A 6,000-nucleotide genomic window follows, 5' to 3' on the forward strand; every position below is an offset into this window, starting at 1 on the left:
AAGTGCTGGGGTTATAGCTGTGAGCCACCATGCCCAGCCAACATTATTTTTTTCTAAAAAAAGGTGGAATCATTTTTGAAACAGTAATTGCCTGAGACCTGAATACATGACTCAATAAAGATCGGAAGATGTCACCTGCCCGGGTTATCTTCCCACCCCCAGAATCCTGATGCACTTCAGAATAATTTTAAAATCAATTGCTCTGGATACTGAAGAAATGAAGAGTATGAGAAAAAGAAGCATCAGCAGAAACCATCTGCCTGCACCCTTAGATATCACAAATGCGTGGTGAAAAAAATAAGACCAACTTGGGCCTGCTTTGAAGAGAGCTCTCTTTGGTTCTTCCATTTTCCCTTTTATATTTATGGATATGTTGTGACCTGGGTCAACCAAAAAAGAGAAAAACAAAGTGGAGCACAAGCCAAAGATTGAGTCATACAGAATTATATCTTTACCAGAACTAGACCCACCTAAAAGAATGAAGAACAGGATGTGTCAAACACCACAGTATGAGGCTGAAGTTAAAGAAACAAGCTCTACTTAAGGGTACCAAGAATAGCGTCATCTTCATCTGGGCTGTAACCAAAGCCAGATAGCATGCTTAGCATAGTCTTTTAATCTGGAACTATCTTTTTGCTAGCTGGGCTTTATCCATCCCTGCCCTTCATTTAATGGCCAGGCTTCCATCTCAGCTTCTGCCTCAGGGAGATTAAAAATGGTAATTTAGGGGGCCGGGCGCTCACGCCTGTAATCCCAGCACTTTGGGAGGTTGAGGTGGGTGGATCACGAGGTCAGGAGATCGAGACCATCCTGGCCAACATGGTGAAAACCCGTCTCTACTAAAAGTACAAAAAATTAGCTGGGTATGGTGGCATGTGCCTGTAATCCCAGCTTCTCGGGAGGCTGAGGCAGGAGAATCGCTTGAACCCAGGAGTCGGAGGTTGCAGTGAGCCGAGATCGTGCCATTGCACTCCAGCCTGGACAGAGAGCGAGACGCCATTTAAAAAAAAAAAAAAAAGTGACTTAGGATGGGGAGGCACAGGCATGCTGTCCTGGGCTGCAGCCCAGCATCTGTGCAGCTGGAGCCACTGTCTCTATGTTTAGCAGGCAGGATCATGCCTCGCTTGAACTCTTTTCACTCTGCAGGATGGAAAAGGAAAGAGTGAAGGAAAGAGTATGGCCTTTTCAACCACATCAGACTCCAGGTTTTTTTTTTGTTTGTTTGTTTTTTTTTTGAGACAGAGTCTTGCTGTGTGCCCCAGGCTGGAGTGCAGTGGTGTGATCTCAGCTCACTGTAACCTCTGCCTCCCGGGCTCAAGCCATCCTCTTACCTCAGCCTCCTGAGTAGTTAGGACTACAGGCATGCACCACCACACCTGACTAATTTTTGTACTTTTGGTAGAGACGGGGTTTCGCCATAATGCCCAGGTTGGTCTCACACTCCTGGGCTGGAGCCATCCGCCCACCTCAGCCTTCCAAAGTGCTGGGGTTAGAGGCATGAGCCTCCGCACCTGGCTTTCATGCGTACCTGAGTCAGGATCCTGCAGAATCCCTGCTGTGACTTGGAAGGCACGTTGGGAAGCTGTGCTCCTGAGCTGCAGTTGTGGTGCTGAGGACTGAACGTTTGAATTAATGTATTGAATTAAGGTGCTTTGGCATTCAGTCTTTTCTTTGCTGGGGTGGGAGGGGGTGGCTATCATGGAGAACCTGTGGTCAGAGGGGAGGGCTGTGGTCAGCACTTCTCTCTCCCTCCTGTAGCTTCAGCCTCTCTGCTCACAGAAGTTTCTGCCCCCTCCCCTAACCTGGGCTTGGGAGTAAAGCAGGGATAGGGTCAGAGGGTGGGAGGGTGGCTGGAGTTCTCAGCACTGCTTTGTCCAAAGAAATCCTCCAAAATGCTCTCACTGTCTCTTGTGACCCTTTTTAAAGTGGACTAAGTGTTGTGGGGCCGGTTCCCAGGCATTTTCTTTCTGAATTCCGCACACTGACACCCTGTTACACCAGTATCCAATTCCGGAGAAGGCCTCTCCCTTTCTGATCCATTCAAAGGATTCTTAAGACTGACATTCTGAGACAGGGTCTCACTGTCATCCAGGCTGAAGTGCAGTGGTGCAATCTTGGCTCACTGCAGCCTCCACCTCCCAGGCTGCAGCGATCCTCCCACCTTAGCCTCCTGAGTTGCTGAGACTACAGGTGCGGGTCACCACACCCAAGTCATTTTTGCATTTTTTTTGGAGATAGGGTTTCCTTGTATTGCCCAGGCTGGTCTCAAACTCATGAACTCAAGTGATCTGCCCACCTTGGCCTCCCAAAGTGCTGGGATTATAGGCATGAGCCACCATGCAAGCGCCCCCCACCGTTTTTTTTTTTTTTGGTTTTGTTTTTGAGACAGAGTCTTAGTCTGTCACTTAGGCAGGAGTGCAGTGGCATGAACACAACTCACTGTAGGCTTGACCGGGCTCAAGTGATCCTCCCACCTCAGCCTCCTGAGTAACTGGCACTACAGGCGTGTGCCACCGTGCCCAGCTAATTTTTTTTTGGTAGAGACAGAGTCTCCCCATATTGCTCAGGCTGGTCTCAAACTCCTGGGCTCAAGCAATCCACCCATCTAGGCCTCCCAAAGTGCTGGGATTACAGGCGAGACTCACCACACCTGGCCAAGGCTAACTTTTTTTTTTTTTTTTTTTTTGAGACGGAGTCTCATTCCATGGCACATGCTGGAGTGCAGTGGTGGGATGTTGGCTCATTGCAAACTCCACCTCCCAGGTTCAAGTGATTCTCCTGCCTCAGCCTCCCAAGTAGCTGGGATTACAGGAGTGCGCCACCATGCCCGGCTAATTTTTGTATTTTTAGTAGAGACAGGGTTTCACCACGTTGGCCAGACTGGTCTCGAGCTCCTGACCTCAGGTGATTCATTCACCTTGGCCTTCCAAAATGCTGGGATTACAGGAGTGAGCCACTGCGCCCGGCCCAGGCTAACTTATTCTTAAGAGAGTGAAGGCTGAAGTTTGTAGTTCAGTCTGCACTTGACCTCCCTCAGGTCTCTGAACTCTTTGCCACATGTGGCTGCAACATTATTTAGCAAGAGGCATCCCCCTTCTGTGTTGTGTGGCCTCTTCAGCAAAGAGGTGCCTGAGAGTCCCCCCTGAATAATGACATATTTTCTCTAACAACCAAAATTTGTCGTTCAAAGATGCTTATGCTAATCTCAGCTGTAAGATCTCAGACAGTCCTAAGAGAAAGGCACGTTGAATCCACCCATTACCTATCCCCACAATCTTCTAGGGTTCCAGGGCTTTCACCCTGAGTGAAACCTACACTGCTTGTTCCCTTTTTTCATTATTTAGTGTGAGTGAAGCCAAAACTCAGTCATTTTCCGAGGTGGAGAAGTTTCATACAGATTTTGATGTCTGATATTCTATCTGCTTGCACTGTTAAATTTCTCAAATATGTATATTTGTTTTCTCAGCAAAATAGTAAGTTTATTGGGGAAACGAGGAATCACAGTTCGTCTTTCCATGGGAAGGAACCAGCTGCCCTGGGATCTCAGCAGCTTCACTGGTGAAGAGGATGGGAACATTTTCCGCCTAAGCAGAGGCTGTGGCTGCAGGGCTTGTTGGTGACAAGGACAAGGATAAGTCAAGACTTCCATAACTTGAACCAAGGAGGTGAATAGGAAGCTCCTGCTGTTAGAATTTCCTATTCACATCTTCAAAACTTTTACTGGCCAAGCGCAGTGGCTCACAACTGTAATCCCAGCACTTTGGGAGGCTGAGGCAGGAGGATCGTTTGAGGCCAGAAGTTCTACAGCAGCCTGGGCAACCATGTGAAGCTCTATCTCTACAAAAAGTAAAGATAAAATAAAAATTAGCCGACCGAGGTGGCATGCACCTGTGGTCCCAGATACTTGAGGGGTTGAGGCAGGAAGATTACCTGAGCCCGGGTGTTTGAGGGTGCAGTGAGCTGTGATCACTCCCCTGCCCTCCAGCCTGAGTGACAGAGCCAGACCCGTCTCGGAGAAGAAAAACCAAACTTTTTTACTGGGGCTTGATATTACTTGGAATAAAGAAGCCACAACAATATAATCACTCTGTTACTATCTAGACTATCAGCATACTAGCGATATGAATCATAACAAAAGTATAATACGATTTTATCTGTAGAGTCACACATTGAAACAACTGGGAGTAAACTTATCAAAGGAAACAGATAAGCGATTATCACACTTATGAATAATTTCACAAAGAATGCGGTGACTTCATTCACCAAGGATTTCTGGAATCCTGAATTCCAGGTCAATGGTAACGCCTCAGAGGACAGAGGGAGGAAAAGGATAGAATCATACCAAGGCATTTTTTAATTATTCCAAAGGTTATTCTCAAGTGCAAAAAAACCCGACATCATTGTTATTATGATGGTATTCCTGAAAATCAAGAGATTCTAATTCACACAAGAGATTCCATCCTTTGACAGCTGTCACGAAGGATACAATATTTTTAAAAAATTATTCAGTTGAAATAATTAAAGTTTGGTTGAAAAAGTCAAGATGTTATATGGGGGTCAGTTCAGCTCTATATTTTGTAGGTACATCAATCTGGAGTCTTAGGCACAAAGAATAGACATCCAAAGAAATCCAACTTGCGGCCAGCTGTGGTGGCTCACGCCTGTCATTCCAGCAATTTGGGAGGCTGAGGTGGGAGGGTTGCCTGAGGCCGGGAGTTTGAGACCAGCCTGGGCAATGTATCCACTGATGTTGTCTCATCCCAGGGATGATCTGAGGAGAGCTAGCTGCAGTATTACAGGAAAATGACATCTTTGAAAGATGACTGTCTTTCACATGAGGCCCTGAAAATGCTCTATGGCCAAGAATTCTCTCTGTTCTCTATTGCTACTTGTCTGAAGCTGTGCCTCTTCAGCTGTTACCCTTTAATCCAGAAAAAGGCAAACCTCGTCCCTGAGAAAGACCTTATATTCCTCTTCTCTTACTCAAGAAAAAGATGAAATTTTTACTGTCCTCTGTCCAAGAAAAATGTAACTGATCTTCAATGCAATTTGAGCTTTTCTCTGTTTCCAAGTAGATATTTTGTATTTGCCGTCATTATGCCCCACTTATGGGTCTCATGATCTCAAATGCGGAATTTCCCACTACTGGGCATTTGATATCATTTTAACCTTCTCTCTTACCTTCTCTGGCCTTTGAAGAGTGACTAATGTCATAGGACTCAAAAAAACCGACCTCAGAGAGTAGCTATCAAGTTATTTTTCTGAGGCTCGCAGGATCATTTAACATCACTATTACTGTGTTTCTGGAAGACATTTATAATTATGTTATACTATTTATAAAATGGTTAGCATTCTGGGAAACAAAACTTCCAGCTTTCCGTAATGAAAGCAGCTCTATTGAATAAGCATTGCAAAGTGGCAGAAAGCACAGTTCATAAATGAAATTACTCTGTTTCTTATAGTCTGTGAAATGACAGAAGAAATAACCTCACCAGTTGACTGTAAGGACCACAGGACACGCTCATAGCCCTTCTGGAAATGCAGGAGGTACTAAGTGTTAGCCACGGTTCCCAGCCCTGGAATTCATCTCTCTGAGGCAGCTGTGTGGGGTAGAGAGAATACTGCACTTCTGAACACAGCATGTGAGTTTCTGTGCAAATCCTGGGTCTTTGCCACTGTTTTGGTAAGAGTTCATTTCAGTGCCTTTGAATGCAAGAGTGGATTAACATCACCTGCCTTAGCTATAAAGCAGGGTAGCCATGAGAATCATAACACAATAATGTAATATGAGGCTGGGCATGGTAGCTCACGCCTGTAATCTCAGTACTTTGGGAGCCCGAGGCTGGCAGATCACCTGAGGCCAGGAGATGGAGACCAGTCTGGCCAACATGATGAAACTACTAAAAATACAAAAATTAGCCAGGCATGGTGGTGCACACCAGTAGTCCCAGCTACTTGGGAGGCTGAGGCAGGAGAATCGCTTGAAAATGGGAGGCTGCA

Source organism: Macaca mulatta, chromosome 9, assembly GCF_049350105.2.
Source record: "Macaca mulatta isolate MMU2019108-1 chromosome 9, T2T-MMU8v2.0, whole genome shotgun sequence".
Taxonomy (NCBI): domain Eukaryota; kingdom Metazoa; phylum Chordata; class Mammalia; order Primates; family Cercopithecidae; genus Macaca; species Macaca mulatta.